Here is a 20,456-nt window from a genome sequence, read left to right as displayed (position 1 = left end):
AAAACATGGAGACTGTTTTTCTTTCCCCACTTTTCCTGCAAAGGCCATTTTTCTTTTTGACCACTGCAGTTTTGCAGAAGAGCAGTTCTGTACAAAGCAGCTGCTTTAAGAGTAAAAATAAATTACAGCAAATGTGCCTTTCTCTGCAAATGCCAGGAATAAGCATGGTGCATCCTTTCTTTGGGGGCTGATGGAAACAAAATGGTTTGGTTGTGCTCAGGTGATGCGAAAATGGAAGAGGGCATGGAGCTAGATGGTGCACAGGAAAACTTCCCAACACATATAAAGCCCCCTCCCCAAAAAAACCTGGCCACCCAACCCACTTGCCCATGGAACATGATTTTCCCTTATCACATTATCTGCAGAACGGGAAAAGGTAAACTAAATGGGGAAGAAAGTATGGGCTGCCATTTAGATGAGGATGATGCAAGCACACACACCCCCGGCTGGGGTTCATTGGATCCACTTTAAATTGCCATACGTACATACCTTAGAAGCATAGAATTGTAGACCCAATTGGAAGGGACCCAAAGGGTCATGTAGTTGAACCTCCTGCAACGCAGGAATCTCAGCTGAAGACAACAGTCTTCCAACATCTGTTTAAAAACTTCCAATGAGATTCAGAAACCTCCACTGCCTTCTGAGGTAGTGTGTTCCGCTGTCAAATAGCTCACCAGGCTTGTCCTAATAAGGATCAGGTCCATGGAGCAAAAAACCAACAAAACTCCCTGCTTTGGCTTCTCTCTTGCGCTGAACCTTCCCGAGAACCCCCTCCCATATTTAGGGGAAGCTTTCAGTTACCCTGTGAAGCTCTTTGCTCCCCACAACGATTTTTGGTCCAAAGACTAGACTGCAAAGATGCAAAGCATGAGTCATAATTGTGGCAGATTTAATTTAATTTTAAACAGAACAAATGAAAACTCATCAAACAAGAACCCCTGGTTTGGGTTCCTTTCTGTAAGTGCTGCGTCTTGAAGAGCTGTTCCTCCCTCTGCACCAAAGGAGGCTCTGAAAGACAAATTGTCCGCAGGTGTGGAAGTGCATCTGCGTCTTTGCTGACTGATTCCAGTCCTGCGCTCTTGATTTTCCATCCTGCATCCTGAAGGCAGCATGCAGAATAGGATAAGGATTAAACTGGAATGAAATAAAAACAGGAGGTAAAGGATAGCAATAAAATAGCAACATAAAATGTATAATCTTAAACCAGTTGTTTCCAAATTGGGCACTACTGCCTCGGGGGGGGGCATAGTATTACCCGGGTAAGTGCATGAGCTACTATTTATCTTATTTAGTTGTTTGTTTTATTTCATGAAACTTATACACCACTTGCTTGTAAAAACAAACAAACAAACAAACAAACAAACAAACAAACAAACCTAAAAGCAGTTTACAAAAAGGAAAAAATGATAAAACCAAGAAAAATTTACAATACTTTAAAGCATACAAAAACTTAAGAAACGAAAACAGATTAAAATTCACATTGGCATTTATAAGCATCTGGGTAGCATTTTGCCTAAACAAGAATGTTTTTAGCAGGTGCTGAACACAATGAAAGTCGAAACAGTAACAATTAATTGCACATTTATTCAAAATCCAATTAAAACCGTTTAGCTTAGCCAGTTCCACAAAATTTGTGCATTTGATCCAGCAATACTAGCCTTTCAAAGTTATTTACATCTCCAGCGCCCCCTGCTGCCCCCTTGCCTCTTAGTGCCCCCCCCCCCGAATCCCGCAGCCCCACAGAGGGTGGCATCCGAACTTTGGGAACCACTGAAAAGGTAAAAGGTAAAACCAAGCCCTGGAGAAAACCTAACCTGCTATCCGGTTGTGTGAAGTTCCAAAATCCCCACATAGGTAGGAATAAGTGTTTCCTCCCAGGCCCACATGGGGCTCTGCACCACTGGGTTTGCCCACACCACTTCCATCCCATTTTCCATCTTGATGCAGTTGTTGGGTCTCTGGGGCCTGGGACTGGCTGGCGAGCACTTTTCTAGTGGTGCTGGCACTGAAGAGGGCCCAGAAGGACCATGAGCTGCTGGATCTTTCAGCTTGTGGAAGCAGAAAGGAAAACAGATCAGTAGTGAGACAGCTTGGATGACCACATACATACGAAAAATTGCAAAGAAAGGGGTGCTTGGGAAAGAGCCGGCATGATTTCATGGGCAGAGCATTAACTGGCTTTTTTGTAGGGATTAAATGAGGAGGGGGAGAACCATCTCTGTCACTTTGAACTCAGGTGGGATATTAAAGTATGAAATAGATGAATAATAAACACAGTGAATATAATGTATTTGCTGTACAATTCCAGGTATGGCTAAAGTTAGCTATTGCCTCATAAGTGCTTTAGTGCAAATTCAATTATTTATTTCAAGGAAAAATTAATGATGGGGGGGGGAGATACCTTCCCTACCCACTTATTTAGGCAAAAGGTAGTGTGATGTATACCCTCCACCAGCCCAAATCAATCGCCCCACATTGGGGAAAGTCAGTTGCAATTCTGCTTGTAGCTTTCCAGGGAAGGACAGTGTTGCAGTAACCTGCTTGGAAGCAGCTGCAGTTCAAGTGCCACAGGTGTCCCAGCTCCACAGGTGCATTCCAGGGGATGCCCTGGAACCCGCACAGCACAGGGTTTTGCAACAAGCTCAGGAGGTTCTTCAGCAGACCGCACCGTGTGGCAGGGTTCTTTGTTGCTTTACCTGGCCCAAGGAAACCTACCCACCCCACACAGATACATTAAAACCAAGGGGGGAAAGAAATGTTTTTAAAACACCTCACCCATTTCTAAAAGGCCACAGATAGTTAAAGGCCAAAGGCCTGGGTTACAGAGAAAAGTTTTCGCTTGGCACCTAAAGATATAAAATGATGGTGCCAGGTGAGTCTCCCTGGGGAGAGCGTTCCACAAATGGGGAGTCACCGCAGAAAAGGCTTGTTCTCGTGTTGCCGCCCTCCAGACCCTCAAAGAAGGGCCTCAAATGAGGATCACAGGAAGTTCAGCAGGGGTGGGGGGGTTGCAAAGTTAGTTTTGCTCCTACCTCACACCCTCCAGTTTCTTCCAAAACTGAGCGCAACAGGCGAATGTATTCAGCAGTGGCTTTAAGCATGTCAACTTTGCTGGGCTTCCGGTCCTTCGGAATCAGTGGCACGATAGCTTTGAGCTTGGAAAAGCAACTGTTCAAGTTCTTTATCTGTGTGTGGGTTGTTGTTTTTTAAAAGCAAGCAATTAAAGCCGAGAGATTAGTGTCTCCTGAGCCCTTCAAGCCGGAGAAACTTTTCCTTCCTTTGCACTCATCCTGTGATGAGCAGTTGGGAAGAGCTCCTCCCTCCCATCACCTGTCCTTCCAGATGTGCATTTTCACTAACCTGTTCATGAAACCAAATTATGACTCATTTTCTTCACTTTGGCTGCCTGCTAATTGGAGATGATATTGGGGTGGCTAGCCTGTGGCTCTCCAGATGCTGGGCTGACTTCCATCAGCACCAGCCCAACTTGGCCAACCGTCAGGGGTGATGAGAGATGGAGCCTCAAAAGCATCTGGAGACCCAGAATAGACACCCCTGTTTACTTTCAAGATTTGGCCTGAGGGCAGAGGGACAGAGATTCAAACTCCAGTTTTGCCATATGCCTAATAATCCTGTTGCTGTTGCTGTAATTGCTGCAGCTTTGGGGATGTCAAACAACACTTAAGACAGCAGAGTTTTTAAGGGAGAGGAAAGTGGTTTGGGAGAGGTTTCACTTCACATTATTATGGTTATTATTAGGAATAACTTTCTGATGGTAAGAGCTGTTTGAGAGTGGAAGGTGGTGCCTCCATTTGATGTTTTTAAATAGAGATCGGATGGCCACCTGTCTAGGATTATTTAGCTGTGATTCCTGCATTGCAGGGGGTTGGAATAGATGACCCTTGGAATCCCCTCCAACTCTACAATTCTATTATTCTAATTACCTGCTATTCACTCTAAGGCCCCAGAACACTTACAACAATTAAAACACAGTTTAAAACAACTCTTTGCACGCGCGCACCCCCCGTTTTTGTCTTTAATTAAATAGATTTTGCCTTTGTTTTTGTCTTTAATTTTTGACACAACACAAATACCTGCCAGAGACAGAAGTGGAGTGAGTATGACATTATGAGCCTCTTCCAGCCTCCCTTCAGCTAACTATTGCCATTTGCCTTCTGCCAAAGTCTGATGCAACCAGGTTGCCGAACTAACCTCCTCAAAGTTTACCCAAGCTATCTAGAGTAAACAGTTAGCAATGGCTGATTTCCTGATAAGAATGCTCTCTAACAGCATAAAAGCTTGTTTATTGCTGTGTCCTGACAGCTTTCCTGGAGGAATTGGCAGAAGGAAACAGTCCTTCCCCCAGAAGTCAAAATATTCCGGGAAGCGTTGGCTGGTGGCAACTGAGGAATGGCCATCTGGGTACAAAAAAAGAACATCTCTTTTTCTACCAAGCCCCAAGGAATCAACTTGTAAAATGCAATGACCACTCCATACAGCTTGCAAGGCTTCCATGACCATCTATCTGGGGTATGGCAAATGTTGGCATTTACCGGTAGTTCTTAATCTTTGGGGAGGCTAGTGGGAAAAGTCAGAAAATTTGGGCACTTCCCCAATTTTCTGGCATTTTGAGCCCAATGTCATCCTCATTTCTACAATTTAACACTGAAGAATGGCTTTTACCATGTACTCGGAGTAAATATTGAAAATCTGCCCCCAGGATCCAGTAATTCCTGAAATTGGCATTTGCTTGTACCAGCACATTCACATCCAACTCTGACTCAGCCTTTGACCACCTTGGAGGATAAAGTGTGTTTCTCATTGTTACCCCACCAATTGCTTGAACCAAACTAAAGAAAAGACCAGAGAGCAGGAAGTATTTTGCAATCATTAGCAGATTTCCTTATGCTCGTCATGACCCGGATTTACTTAGCATAATGTTCTGGAACAGCCTTTTCCCAACTGGCTGCTTTCCTGGTGTCTGGGAATACAACTCCCATGAGCCCCAGCCAGAACTGACATGTTTCCATCAGCCGCAGCTTCGTATGACCAGGCTGGCTGGTGCTGATAGAAGCTGTAGTCCAAGACGTCTGGAAGGCCAGAATGGGGAAGGCTGTCAGCTGGCAGGTGTTTCCCTTCAGAGTCAACCCCACTTCCCCAGGCTTCTCCTTCCACCAGTTCATCTAGCCCCTGTAAAACTGGCAGATGTTTTCATTTATGAGAGCCATCTTCAAATATCTGAGGGGCAAGCTTGTTTCCTCCTCCAGAGAGTAGGACTGAACCAATGGATTCAAATGGCAAGGAAGGAGATTCCGGAAAAACGTTGGGAAAAACTTTCTGAGGGGAAGAGGCTCTTTGACAGTGGAATGGACCTCCTTGGAAGGTCGGTGGACTCTCCTTCATTGGTGGTTTTTAAGCAGAGGTTGGATGGCCACCTGTCATGGATGCTTTAGTTGAGATTCCTGCAGGTGGTGCAATGGGTTAACCAGAAGGTTGGTGGTTTGAGCCCACCTGGGGACAGCTTTGGGCAGGATTCTTGCATTGCAGGAGCCTGGACTAGATGGCACAACTCTACTATCCTATTATTCTGTAACTAGGAGGTCAGAAACTCTTGTGGCTTCATACAGTGGACATCTCCTTGGAATTAAGTTCTACTGTGTGTTCAACAGGGCTCACTCTCAAACCTCAGTCTCTGCGTCTGCTTACCCTCTCTCTCTCTTTAGCGTTCGCTGCTTGCCTCCTTCCCAGGACCTGATCCTGGTTCACCGTGGGAAGGTAGACACCAGAGGACTTCTTCTTCATTCGGGTGATGGGGGCCTTGACAGGCATGGGGCCAAAGTGTTCATTCATCATCTCACCCAGGATCACAGCGGAAGGTGCCGGGGCAAGCTGAGGCAGCTGCTGGGTTTCTTGCATCGCCATCCTCACTCCCTGGATATGACAAAGCAGAGCTGATGAGCATCAGGAGCAGCCTGGTCATGGCAAGAGAGTCACCAGCTGCAGGTAAAACCCACCTTGCCACATTTCAGGGAGGGGGGACCAGCTAGAGATGGAGGAGAAAGTTGCAGCACTTAATGTTTAAATCCACACTTTAAAAAAGAGGACCAAAACACAGCTAACTTTTGGAATTTGCACTTTCACACATTTTGCAATGCAGTTCTCCAGCCAAAAAACATTTATGAAACACACAAATTAGGGGAAAGTCTGCATACAAATATATTTGTCAGAACAAACCAAATGTGAATATATTAGGAGGAATTGTTTTTTAAAAATATGTGCATTAGTTTGTATGCAAAGCTGCATACAAACATGTGCTGATTAGGACAAATTTGCACTGAAATGCTGATGAAGTTTCAGGGGGCTATTTTTAGGTGGGGGGGATAACTCTGAAATTGCAGAAATGTGGAGAACCAAATTTAAGATTGGAAAAGAGAGACTCTGACAGAACCAAACTTGACCCTTCCATCCCTAGCGACCAACTATATTGTTTATATATATTCATTTATTGCATTTATATTCCATGTTTTTCTCCAAGGAGCTCAAGGTGGCATATACATGTTTCACCCCCTCCTCCTTTAATCATCACAACAACCCTGTGAGGTAGGTTGGGCCTAGAGGCAGTGACTGGCCCCAGTGGCGTAGCGTGGGTTGTCAGCACCCGGGGCAAGGCAAGTAATTTGCGCCCCCTAACCGGTGGATTTGCGCCCCCTAACCCTAACCCCCAGATGTTGCGCCTGGTGCGGCCGGCCCCCCCTGCACCCCCCACGCTACGCCACTGACTGGCCCAAAGTCACCCAGTGAGCTGCATCATGGCTTACCGAGGATTTGAATCTTGGTCTCCCAAGCCCTAGTCCTACACTCTAAGCAATAGAGCACACGTTATAAATTCTTAAATGCAGCTTTCCCTTATTGTCAACTTGTCAGATAAGGCTGCTTTATTCACTCCAACATTTTAAATTTCATCATTGAGGCATCTAACCAATGTATTTGTTAGCTGCACGAAATGATTGGCCTTATCTCTTCTCTCAGTTAATTAAAATGAACTTAGCTCAACTAAAGCTATTAAAAAAAAACCACCTTAGTTCTGTTTTTGCTAATGAGTTCAACAAGTGTTTAAATCCAAACCAGTTCAAACCAACAAGTGCAGAGTAATAAAGATAAATCATCCATGTTTACATGTGTAGGTGTCCCACACCCACACCTCTGCTGTGTATTCTTTTTCTGCTCTGAAGAAGACAGACAGAAGAGGAAGAAGAAAGCCTATGAACATTCAGAATGGAGGGGGAAAGGCTGGGCGGCGGTGGGGGGGTTCTTCTCCCCCCCCCCCATTGTGCTGGCTGTGGTTGGTGAGGGTTGCAGCAGGCACAGGAAAGCAGATCTTGGCCCATTGCAATTAGGCTTCAGGGATGATGAGTGTTAGGAGAGGTATTCAGCTAGTCCATGGGTAGGCAAACTAAGGCCCGGGGGCCGGATCTGGCCCAATCGCCTTCTAAATCCTGCCTGCGGACGGTCCGGGAATCAGCGTGTTTTTACATGAGTAGAATGTGTCCTTTTATTTAAAATGCATCTCATTGCTGACCCCTGAGTCTGACCAGCCCCAGAGGCTGGTCTGACCAGATGGATCTCCTGGTGTCTTCCAGGATAAGAGTCTGGGGGCTCATCCAGACTTCCTTTTGCGCTGTGCTGTTCAGGCTTTAAAGCCTCATGTCCAAGCAGTTTTGCTGTTGTTGCGGCAGCGCTTTCCACAGGAAAATCTGAATTTCACCGCCTACTTTGAGTTAATGGCAACCCACGGAAAACCTGATTGCTGTTTGCTCTGATTCAGCAACAAAACACAGGTTTAAGTGGGCAAAGTGCAGGGACAACCCCCCCCCCCGAATGCTCAAACGTGGAGTTTTAAAGGCTGGACCTGCGCCTAGAAAGGTGGCACCAAAGGAAGTCTGGACGAGCTCTGATTTGGCTACAGGGTCCTTTCAGTGGTCCTGTTTCTGCAGTGAATGGCAAGCTCCAGAAGGTGTCACTAGCAGACTGCTGCTCAACCCTCCAGTATTTATACAGTGCAGAGGTTTTCAAGTTTTTGGTTACAGATAGGTAGCCGTGTTGGTCTGCCATAGTCAAAATAAGAAAATTCCTTCCAGTAGCACCTTAAAGACCAACTAAGTTAGTTCTTGGTATGAGCTTTCCTGTGCATGCAAGAAGTGTGCATGCACACGAAAGCTCATACCAAGAACTAACTTAGTTGGTCTTTAAGGTGCTACTGGAAGGAATTTTCTTATCAAGTTTTTGGGTCCACGGCTCCCTTAACCAACTACCTTCTTTCTGCAGCTCCCCTGTGGGGCTCAGGAGCCCAGTTATGTCATCCCATGCCTGCCGAGCTGGCAGCATCTCACCCTTTTTCGAACACCTTCCCTTATGGAGTGTTCCCTCAGCCTCCTCTCCTCAAGAGTCCTCTCGGCAGTCACTGCTGCCGCCCCTTGGCCTCTTAGCAACTCCCCACGCCCCACCCCTACCCCCACCCAAAAGAGAGGTGTCTCCTCACACTGCCCCACAGGGGCCTGGGAAGCACCCCCTGGCCAGCCCCAGAGGCACCATTCGCCTGGGGAGCTTGTAGCCAGGGCTGCTGCAACAAACAGTTTTGCAAGCCTTTGGGAGGCAGAGATGCGGGAGAGCGTCAGAGGAGGGAGGGAAGGAAAGAGGGACAGAGGCCAGTGTTGCCTGCAGCACCCCTGGCCATCATTCAAGGCACGCCACAGTGCCACAGCACACTGGTTGAAAACTTACTGATATATTGAGCTCACACAGGGCACTATCTAATCCCTTCCAAACATATAGGGAGGAAACTGGCCGTTGAGGTTTCGTCGGCAGGGCTGCACTCCCATGTTTGGAATCTGGTGTGTGTGTCCATCCTGGGACCATTTATGTCAGGAGTTCTCAAACCTCTGGGGGCCCCTGCACCCCCAGTGCACCATACTCTATAAAAAGCATTATTAAGAACAGTGGTTTTCCTGACCCACTAAGGAAGATATTAGCATAGTAACATTCAAAGGAGTAACAATTAATTGCACATTTATTCAAAATCCAATTAAAACTGTTTAGTTTAATTAATTCAAGAAAAGTGATGAACTTGACCCAACGATACCAGCTTTCCAAAATCTGGTAGTCATTTACACCTCCAGCACCCCCATGCCGCCCCCTTGCCTATTAGCATCACCCCCCCCCGGTAATCCTCCCCAGGGGGCGGCACCATCCACTTTGGGAACCACTGACCTATGTTATTGGCAGCACAGATTGCCCATGTGCAACCAATTCCTTTTACTGCCAGCTGTGACTCCTGGACAGAGGTAGCCTGGCACCAGTCACTCATACTCTGGCTAGACTGCTGTAATGTGGGGTACATGGGGCTGCTCTTTAAGATGGTTCAGAAACTGAACTTTAGGCCAAAGGACACCTGCAAGGGTGTCAAGTTGGGGCCGGGCATTATGAGTCTACGGCACTAACACTATGCCAACTGCATCAGATCCCAGTTCATTTCTGGGCTCTATGCAAAGTGTACATTTTGACCTTTAAAGCTCTGGACCACTTTCCCACATAAGAAGATCTTCAACAGACCTCATTGTGCAGGGTGTCCAAACTTCATGAGGTGTGGTCTTAAAACTATGTTTTGGGGTGTGAGGAATCCAAATCTGCTATAATTTTTGTGATTGGGCAACATTTAGCTTGGTAAGTCTATGTTTGATGAAGAAGCACATCAACTGCTTTCAGAAAACCAAAGAATTATAATTATAATTTTACATTCTGAAAATGTCAGGTAATACTAAATAATAATAATAAATAATAAAATTAATATAGAATATAGCTGCAGGTAATTTGCAATCATTTTTAATCATTTCTATGTAATTTTACTCATTTACTAAGCAAAACTAAATTATATTAATTTAATCAAAATATCTTTTGAGCTCTCAAGTTATGTTCCAACTTTTTAGCACCCCTCATTCTGAGGATTTGAAAGTCGAAAAATTCAACATGCCCTAGCCATGACAAGTGTCAATAGTGCTGCTTGGGCCACACAGAATTGGCACACTGGTGTTACCTGCATGACTTCTACCACAGAATGAGGCTTCTCAGTGGTGGCCCCCCAGCTTCACCTGATAAAGACTTTCCCACCAGATGCTTGTGGGAAACCAGCAGGCAGGATCTGAATGCAAGACCACCCTCCCCTCCTGTGGTTTCCACTGGTGTTCAGAAGCATTTCTGTCAGCAGCAGGAACTGTGGAGGCACAGCATAGACATCATGGCTGTCAGCCATCAATAGCCCTCCATGAATTTGACTAATCTTCTTTTAAAGCCATCTAGATTGGTGGCCATCACTGTCTCTTGTGGGTGCCTGTTCCATAGTTTGACCGTGCACTGAGTGAAGGAAGACTTCCTTTTATCTGTCCTGCATCTTCCAACCATCAGCATCACTAGATGTCCATGAGTTCCACCATTAGGAAGGAAGGAAGGAAGGAAAACTACTACTTGGGTGTCCCGTCAGTGCCGAAGACTTTCTCGGTTTCCCAGATTTTTACATCCAGCCTGCTTCTCTCTGCTGGTTTCTTCTTGTACAGATACCTTCCCTACCCCAGAAAAGTCCCAGGTATACAATACAGTTAAAACAGTTAAACAAAATTCCACACTCTAGCCCCCAAAACAGTAATTCCATACTACACATTACAGGGAGAACACCAAACTACAATTCTTCAGTTTTCAAAAGGTGCAGTTTGAGCAGCCAATGGAAGCTGTAAAGAAAAAGTACCCCCCACCCCTCTGGAAAGGGAGTCCTACTGGGAAGGCACTCTTAAAAACCACACATACACACCCCTCCAAGAGTTGCAGGAAGGTCTTCTCTATCAATCTTAATCTTTGGCTGGCCTGTGGTGTTGCTCCATTTTAAATAATTTTCATTACAATTGCACATTCTTGCAAGAGCTTAACAAAGGGTGCAGAATACATAAACACATAGATGGGGCCAGTCTCTCTCTAAATCCTAACTACCAGGGCTAAACAATATAACACCTCCTTTCTCTGCTGCTGAAAAAGGGGCTGCCCCTGAGTCTCAGCCTGCAGAGTGGCTGGGGAAACCCAGCCAGATGGGCAGGGTACAAATAATAAAATATTATTATTATTATTATTACATACTTCAAGAGAAGTCGACAAGTACTTTACCACCACTGCTAGGCATTAGGAAACCCTGAAGTGGACCCTGTACTTACAGACTTGAAGAGACCAGCAGGCCCCTTGGCTCCCTCTTTTCCTCAGCCCAGTCCAGTATATCTCAGGTGATTGCCTGCTTGCCCTAATGAAGGCTTCCAAATCACTGAAAACCTGTGTTGGGAATAACCACACCTGAGGCTTTCTCTGTTAAAGGACCAGGAGACTTCTAGCTTTGCCCCCACCAGCTTTGCCCCCTCTTGTTGCTTCTGTTGCTGGGGCGCAATATAGCCTTTGCTGCGACCCACAGATGTGAGCTGAGCTAGAATGCACTGAACTGCCTCAACATCAGCTGCAACTTCTGTCAGCCCCAGATGTTGTAGCCCAACATCTGGGGGGCACTAGGTGGGCAAAGTCTGACCTGTCCCTCTGAGGAGGCGATGGCAGCTGGGAGGGTTGGCTGGCTGAATGGCAGCCTGCTGCACCCCCACTAAGCCCTTTGCCAGGGACAGTGGGAGAGCGCCCCAGCATGCTGTTTCAGTGGCCGGGAAAGCAAGCCCCCTAGAGATCCTCCCTGAGAAAGAGCGGCAGAAGAGGCGCCTCCCCACATCGTGGCCCTAGCCAGGTTTCTGCCTGCTGCTGCTGCTGCAGCTGCATTTTGAGCAGATCACACCTTAGGGGGCAGCAGCGCATTGCCCAATGCTAGGAGTGTGCTTAACTGTTGCAAGGGCTTATATAACTGCCTTTGTTTCAGGCGGAGTAGGACATCTCTGGGCAAACGCGCCTCTCCGATTCTCTCATCTCATCGCATCTCTCAGCCATGCCGACCTGCACGCGCCTCTTCACCCCCGGGGGGGTGGGGGGCGCAGCGGATGCTGACGGGGTCCTTTCTGCGCTGCGCATGGTCCTGCAGGGGGATTTGTGCCCCGCACACAAGCCTCGTCGCTTCTAAGCCTATAAGGACGAGAAACCTGCTCTGAGACAGTTGGACTGTGGACAGGGCAATAGTGCCTGGCCAGGCCTGCCAGCTGACTCGGAGGAAGCCTGTCCTGCGCCTTTAAGAGAGGGTCCAGCTCCAGAAAACAGCAGGCGAACATTTTCCCAGCAGAGAGAGAAATATTAGCTCAGCTCAGGTGTGCAGTTCACACAGTTACAATCATGTGGAGTGGGAAAGTGGGGCGCCTGCTGCTTCGCCCAAACCCCGCTGGGGCAGCCTGGACAGCCCAGCTTTATCCCCACGTTGGAGGGAGCACTTTTTTATTTACTTCTCTTATCTCCGCAGAGCCTTGAAGCTCACGGGATGGGGCCAGGCACCGTCTCTCAGCTGAACCTACCTCACAGAGTCGTTGTGAGGAGGACAAAATGAAATGACCTTGAGCTCCCAGGGGAGACGTGCGATATAAATGGAATAAATACATTTTAAAAAGTTATGAATTGCTTTCCACGAAACATCCCAAAGTGATGAATGGCAACATGAATTCCAATAGGGACAGATGTCACTTAGGAATGATCATAAGGAACATAGCAGACCTAGTAAAAGAGGTGAAAATCTTTTCCCCTGCCACGAAAAAGGCTCTGCTCATCTCTCTGGCTCAGCCATCGACACTTGTACCTAAGATCAGTCAGTCAGTGCCTTGTGGAGAGTAAAGACCTGGCTAAGGCTGATGATGACAGTGGAGCATCTCAATGAGCTCTGCTTACTGAGTGTGTGCAGAAAAACTGCACTGGAAAAGAGGAATTTGAGAAGGAAATGCTGGAAAGGTTTTCAGCAAAACCCTTTAGTTTAGATTTTTTAAAAAATAAGATGGGAAATGGCATATTCTTCATAATTTTGCAAAATATACTCATTAACTGCATGAAAGGTACTGCCTGGTGTTATTTTTTTATTTAACTTCCTGGTCTTCCAATTATGAAAGATTTTGACAGATTTTTCTGAGCAGTTGGGGTCAAAAGAAAGTAATTTAAAACAACTGTTGTTGAGACATTTCATTTCGAATCTGCTAGAGAGAGCCAGGCAGAGGATGGTGAAAGGAGGGTTTCCTGCCCCTCCCCCGCCCCAATTCCTGGCTTCCTCCCTGGTTTCTTGCACTGCAGAGGGCTAGACTCGATGACCCTTTGGGGAACTCTCCAACTCTGCAATTCTATGATTAATAGAACCTATAAAAACAATCTCAAGTCTGATACAGATGCAACCTGGGATAGGCAGTGGTACCTCGGGTTACAAACACTTCGGGTTACAAACTCCACTAACCCAGAAATAGTACCTTGGGTTGAGAACTTTGCCCCAGGATGAGAACTGAAATTGCGCAGCAGCAGCGGGAGGCCCCATTAGCTAAAGTGGTACCTCAGGTTAAGAACGGTTTCGGGTTAAGAACAGACCTCCGGAACAGTTTAAGTTCGTAACCTGAGGTACCACTGTGTTTAAAAGGCTTTGAAGACAGAAGGAGGTCTTCCATTGGTGCTTCCTTGCCTAATATTTAACAGGAAAGGACCTCCCCTCTCTTGGCCCACTCCAGTGGGATAGTGGCCAGTTTTGAATGGCAGGTGCTCTTCCAGACAGATAGAACGTGGGTGGTCACATTGTCCTTGGGTTTCCTCCTTCAAAGAAATTATGTTTGTGTCAAGTGCTGGTTACAGCCATAAAATGGTGAGCCTTATCTTCTAGATAAGAATTAAGTAAAGGGCAAAGATTAGGGTCTACTCAGCCTCCTCTGGGCCATTTAAGTGAAAACATTATCCAAGAGCTTTGACACAGCGGTGGTGGTCAGGCATTCTTTGAATATCAGCTTTCCTTTTTTTTTGCCCAAAAGGTCACCATAGTCCGCCCTTCATATCTTTTTAAAGAAAAGAAAGAAATGGGCAGGTGCCGCAGGTCCCAAGGAGATGTCATGAAGAGGGTGGTCAGATCCTGAGGAGCTCAGGGAGTTGGACCTGGGTGACCCTGGGGAGGGTCCTAGCAGGGGTGGGGGAGATGGAGATGGAGTTGGGGCACGATGGAGATGGAGTTGGGGCACGGAGGAGGCCACTTGTCCGGGGGGTGGGTGGGTGGGACTGGAGTCTGGAGAGGAAGGAAGCAGGTTAGCAGAGGAGTGTCCTGCTCTTGTGACACTGGACACTCCTAGCTGGACTCTTCCTTACTGGAAGCTGATTTATATAGTCTGTCAGACAATTGGACCAACTAGTTCAGTATTGCATACACTGACTGGCAGCCGTTTCTCAGAGTCTTGAGCAGAGGGCATTCTGAGTCCTACGATTGAACCTGGGGCTTTCTGCATGCCAGTGGCATAGCGTGGGTTGCAGCACCCGGGGTGGGACAAGTGTTGTGCCCCCTGGTGGACAGGGCAGCTGGGGGGAGACGTGCACTGGGAGGGGGCTTCCTCCCTTGGGCGCTTTCCCGCCTTCCTCTTCCTCCTCCAAGGGGGTGGTGCTGCTGCCCTCCCCCTCCACAGGCGCAATCTCCCCCCTGGCCTGAGCCTCAGCCACTGCGCCCAGCACTCCCCAGACCCCTCCACTTCCACCCTTGCCACCTCACAGACCGGGGGAGCCCTTGTACATGTGGGTATCTGAGGAGAAGGAGGCACCACCCCAGCCCCGAAGTGCAAAGGCCCAGCCCAGGTGTGGCTTGCCTCCCCACAGCTTCGGAAGACAGCAGGAGCTCAGCAGGGAGCCTGGTTGCGCCCCTCTCGTAATTTTGCACCTGGGGCCACTGCCCCCCTACACTACTGCTTCATGCAAAGCTAATGAGCTAAGGTCCTTCTGCTGGCATCTCTTGAGAAAATGCTGTTGTGGATTTTCTTCAATTACCCACTCCATTTGCAATGTTTAAGACAGCTTTTTATTTGGTCAGAATAACAGCAGCTGTTGAGGCATCCACAGGACTATCAATTGCACAGGATTATATAGAAGCATTCCCTTGCTTTAGCTTTACCCATGCTCAGAAATTAAGTCACATTCTCAGAGGAAAAGCATACCTAAATTGGAAGAATTCAGTGCCTGCTTTCGCTCAGTTTGGCTCAAGGCTGAGTTTGCCAAACAAACTTCTTGACACTTTCTTAATACAGGCTGAAAAAGTAGATTCTACCGATATCCTTTTGAACTCTCTTTTTTTATATCTCTTCATTTATGGGCTACATATAAATGTATGTATCAGTATGTTCACTGTGTTATTCTTTCTAAACCCGAGACCTCCAGGTATAGGGTGGTATATAAATTCAATAAATAATAAATAATAAAAATTATACCTAAGAGGCCACTGTTTTCTGCAGAAGAATTTCTGCTTAAAGTCCCCAAACTATCTATGCCTTCTCCACAGGAATGCAGAGCAGGGCTTTCAGTGTGATGGCCCCTCTTTTGTGGAACAGCATCCCCCGTTGAGATATGCCAGGCACACACTATCAGGACTTTACAGAAACCAAGGAAGATGTTTTTATCCAGTTAAATAAAAATGTCTCTTCTCAGCCTTTGGTGCACATTTTGTATTGTTTTCAAACCCCTCAGTTGTTTCTTGTTCTCTTTAAAGCTATTTCAGCTGTTTGTATGTTATGTCTGTAAATTGCTTTAAGTCATATGGAAATGGCTACACATAAATAACTAAATAATCACCAACTTCTCATCATATCCATCTCATGTTTTCCAGGCTTAATTACTAGTTCTTCTATTCTACTCCAGGGGCCTCTTTCTGGAAGTAGTTCTTGGTTACCGTTAATTAAGGGAGGGAGAAAATAAGTTCAACATACGGTGGGAAAGTATTATGTATTACGCTGAATGTTTCCTTTGGGAGAGAGATGGCGCCTCCATTTTGCTATTCTTGCCCACAGCCATGGATAAGCCCGTCTCCTACAGATTTGCCAATATGGCAAATACATAACACTTGCTGTCATGTTGAAACTGCAGGACAGAATGGTTTCTGGTTGCAATTGCAAGAAAATCACATCAAGGTGTGTCTACCAGATCCAGCCTTTTGCTTCCAAGGATCAGCCAGGCACTGCTGGAAAGCCCAGGCAAAGGGCATGGGAACAACTGCTGCCCCTCCTGCTGTTTGCCCTCCAGCAACTGGTACTCAGAGGTAGACTGCTCCTGGCTGTGGTGGTTTCACTTAGCCAGACTTCCTCAGCCTGTTGCCCTCTGGGTATTTGACATCTCCCACCAGCCCCAGTCAGCGGGGCTGTGAGATGCTGCGGCTGATGGGAGTTGCAGTTCAAAACATCCAGAGGGCAGCTGGTTGGGAAAGGCTGCACTTTGCTGTCATGGCAGATACTCTGGAGCTAGTAATCTTCCGTAGGCATTTGTCCACTCCTTTTCAAGCCCCGCTGACCCCCACTCACCCCCGCTGTCCATAAGTCACCACCACCAGCACCCCGCATCATTTCCCCAGCAGGTTGACTGGATGGTTGCCTATAAAAGCATTTTGCAGCTGCATCTTGAATCTCAGAATCGTAGAGCTGGAAGGTACCCAAAGGGTCATGTAGTCCAGCCCCCTGCAATGCAGGAACCACAGCTAAAAAATCCCCAGTTGCTACTCTCCCCCACCCCCCATGGTTTGCAACACATTTTGCAGGGGGGAGGGTGGTGGCTATATTTTCCTTTGATCCCTGGAGGAAAGTGGAAGGGCTGTTTGCTTGAACAAAGCAGGAGCAGAGCAAGCAGCTCTCTTGGCTCACTGCTGAAGAAATGTAAATAGGCAAAGGAAACAATATCCTATTGGAGGCACCTAGAGGAATGTTGCTGGGAGCTCTTGAAGAAGGCAGGGAGAACTGGAAGACCAGAGGGGACTGAATTAATCACTCTGGAATGTCAAGAGATAGTAAACACTCTAGAATGTCAAGGGATTTTTCCAGGTTGTTGTTGTTGTTTTGCAAAATTGAGAACTAAAAATTAGCAGCTGCACTTGAGGCAGAGAAAGAGAAGGGAAATGGCCTGTTTAAAACAATGTATACATGATTTCTGAAGCTGCCTTGGAATGGCAGAACCAGGACAGGCTAGAAATGCTTCAAGCAAACACAAATAATTGTCTCACTTAGCCATCCCATCCTGCCTCCTAAACCTTGCAAGCAGAAGGTCCTACTGCAATCCCCACTGCAATCCAGGCAGGATTGAGAGAGACTTCTGCCCGAAATCCTGGACAGCTGCTGCCAGTCAGTGTAGACAGTACTGAGCTAGATCATAGAATCATAGAAGAGTTGGAAGAGACCACAAGGGCCATCGAGTCCAACCCCCTGCCAAGCAGGAAACACCATCAGAGCACTCCTGACATATGGTTGTCAAGCCTCTGCTTAAAGACCTCCAAAGTAGGAGACTCCACCACACTCCTTGGCAGCAAATTCCACTGTCAAACAGCTCTTACTGTCAGGAAGTTCTTCCTAATGTTTAGGTGGAATCTTCTTTCTTGTAGATGGACCCAATGATCTGACTCAGTATAAGGCAGCTTCCTCAAACTTCCTAAAGAGTAAAATGTTTTGTGTGGTGAGGTTCTTATGGTACTGCAGTCTCGAACCTGGCTTCTGTGTGGAGCTGCAGGATTGTGAAATGATCCACTGACCAAGGGGTAGAATTCTCATCGAATCTGCAGATGTTACAAAACTAGGAGGGTAGAACAGAAACTGCACCAAAACTAACAAAATGTGATTCAACATGAGACAATCAGGACAATCAGGTGATAAAACAAAATACGGTAAACCCAAAGCCCAGGATGGGCTTAGCAGTACATGCAAAAAGGTGCAGCCGGTCATAAGACATCCATGGGGCTGGTCAGAGATGCTTTGGTTTCTCAAATTTCAGCCGTGTCTTCCTGTGTGACACTAAAATTTCATCTCCAATGTTTTCTGTGGTCCACGTACTCAGCTGCTGATGTTCAAGTGAGGAGCTCATACATGTGCGATCTGGGCTGGTATAACTGGAACATGTGAGTAGGTGTCCTTGGAAAGGATTGTGTTCAGTGGGTTGTGAGGTGACATGAAGGTACCTTCTGTGAGCTACCGTGGCTCCTTCACACACGCAAGTCTCCCTTGATGCTGCCCTCCTCTTGTGCCCCACAAGGCGTCCTTGGAAAAGCAGAGTATTAAAAACAACAACTGGCTCTTGCACACGGAACATAGGACTTGCACTAAGTCCAGCCATTGATCCATCTAGCTCAGCATTGTCTGCAGTGATTGGCTGCAGCTTCTCCAGGGTTTCAAGCAGGGTTCTCTCCCAGCCCATGTCAGGGAATGAACCTGGGAGCTTCTGCAGGCAAAGCAGATGCTCTGCCACTAAACTGCAGCCCTTCCCCATGGTGTGAACAACAGGCTGACAACAAATATAATCCTCAGGGTCCCTCCCAACTCTACAATTCTATGAGATATGCTCATGAAGTCTGAATTGGCCATGACAGATCTGGAATGAGACCTTGAGGTCATGTGGAAAGCTCAATGAAGATGTCAACCTAGTGTGCAGCGGCCACGAAGAATGAGAACAGGATGCTGGACTAGATGGGCCATTGGCCTGATCCAGAAGAGCTCTTCTGATGTTCTTAGGCTGCCTGTGCATTATCAGTGCAACTAGGGCAAGGAGACGACCTGGGCAGGGATTCCAGCTGGCAACTCCAGGCTGGATGGTCCTCTCCACCAGCCCATCATCTCCCCTTCTCTGGCTTTTAGCTGATGCATGTCATGGACTAGCTGGATGCAGAGGACTGGTGGGAGGCACCAGCCAAGGAACCCCCAAGGCAACCCCCTGGGGAAGAAGGCTCAGAGCCAGGAGACTGGTGGTGGGATGACGATGAGTGGTCAGAGGGAGAAGCGCTGTCAAAATTTGAAGAGGCAACTGGGTGTAGTGAGCAGGAAGAGGCTGTGGCAGAGAGCAGTCCAGAATCAGAGGCAGGAGGCAAAGATAATGCAGGCTGTCTCCCCCTCCTGTTGTGAGCAGCTCTTCTCTTCCCTGTTCTCCCAGAACCAGACGAGGTATGAAGAGGGAGGAGCAAAAACAGACAAGCCGATGGAGCCTCAGATTGCTTGGGAAGGACTCGGGGGTGGGGGGGTGGGAGGATGAAACTTAAGAGAACTGTGGGAAGGTGGAGAACTTCAGTCCTCACTGCTTCCTTATTGGGGCAATATCTACTGGGAAGAGTGGCTGTGATCACTAAGCCTGCACTGTTTTGAAAGAGTCAATTTCACTGACACCGCTGACCTACTCCTGACTCCAGCTTCTGACAATGTATCGCAGCACAAACAGCACTTGGGGATCTTCTGCATCAGATGATGATGGTGAAATCTTCACACCACCAGCCCTGGCTCCTGGATCATCTCCTTCCTTTCCCTCTTCTTGCCGAGTGACCAATTAATTTCCTTTCCCTTTCTTTGCTGGATGCATGTTTTTCTTGCCCTTGAGACGCGTGTCTAAGCGGAAGGTTCTAATTGGGGCAAAGTCAAACTGCAGCCATGATGTGCCAGCGGGAAAGGGAGCCTCTCTGGCCTTTGCTTTCAGCATGCAGCTCCTCGTGCTGCCTGGAGCACCCTGAGGTCATCAGCTGGGGCACGTGTCCTGGCGTCCCCTGTCAGGCAGTGAGCTGATGCACCCAGCTGGCAGAGCCAGGCTTGCAAGAAACTTGACTGCTTGCATTAGGCTCATTCACACAAGGCTGCCTTTGGTTTTTATTAACTACAGAGTTTCTGTAAGATCTGATTGTCAAAATGGGCATTCTCCTTAAAATGTGAACCAGGTCTGTGTCAGGTGTCTTTTGCTGCTATTCTAAAGGTGGGGAGTGGAAACTGCACAGCATTATCTTGACTGAGTCAGTCGGTCCACGAATGAGCTAGAATTTGATTCCATCTTTGGGTATCTAGGACAGCGAAGTAGTTAATACACAAAACTCACATCACTCGCAGTGAAATTGCTGCTTCATGAGTTGAGCAGATCAAGCCAGGCACTCGCTCTCTCTCCCTCCCCACCCCCAGAGTGCTTGCAATCGGATTGACTTCCTGGATCATCATTATGTAAGATTGTAGAGTGTAATTTGCTAGATTATTCAATTCATTTTTATCTTGCTCAGTGAGAAAGGGGAGGGGGAATGTTACTTTGACCAGCTAGTCAGAACAGATTGCCCAATAGGGATGTGATAGAGTTAGATGTGAGTCAGGGGCCGGCTGCAAATGGTTTGCAAATTGGTGACTTCTTCCCATTTAGACCTTGTGTGACCTGTCTCCACTGGAGAAAGTGCTGTGAAATTGAAAACTCCTGCATTGCAGGGGTTTGGACTAGATGACATTTTGGGCCCTTCCAACTCTCTAGTT

General features: G+C 47.3%; 1 long non-coding RNA gene across 1 annotated transcript; it reads right to left on the bottom strand.

The window, feature by feature from the left end:
• Positions 1-1,062: 1,062 nt before the first annotated feature.
• On the bottom strand, positions 1,063-5,844 carry LOC308590814. The gene is made up of 3 exons (XR_014009915.1): positions 5,707-5,844; positions 1,815-2,048; positions 1,063-1,134 (listed from the first exon to the last, which is right to left on the bottom strand). It is a non-coding gene; the product is annotated as an uncharacterized lncRNA (long non-coding RNA).
• Positions 5,845-20,456: the final 14,612 nt, after the last annotated feature.

This window comes from Podarcis bocagei, assembly GCF_964188305.1.
Source record: "Podarcis bocagei genome assembly, chromosome: 7".
Taxonomy (NCBI): Eukaryota; Metazoa; Chordata; class Lepidosauria; order Squamata; family Lacertidae; genus Podarcis; species Podarcis bocagei.
This window is presented reverse-complemented; position numbering and strand designations above follow the sequence as displayed.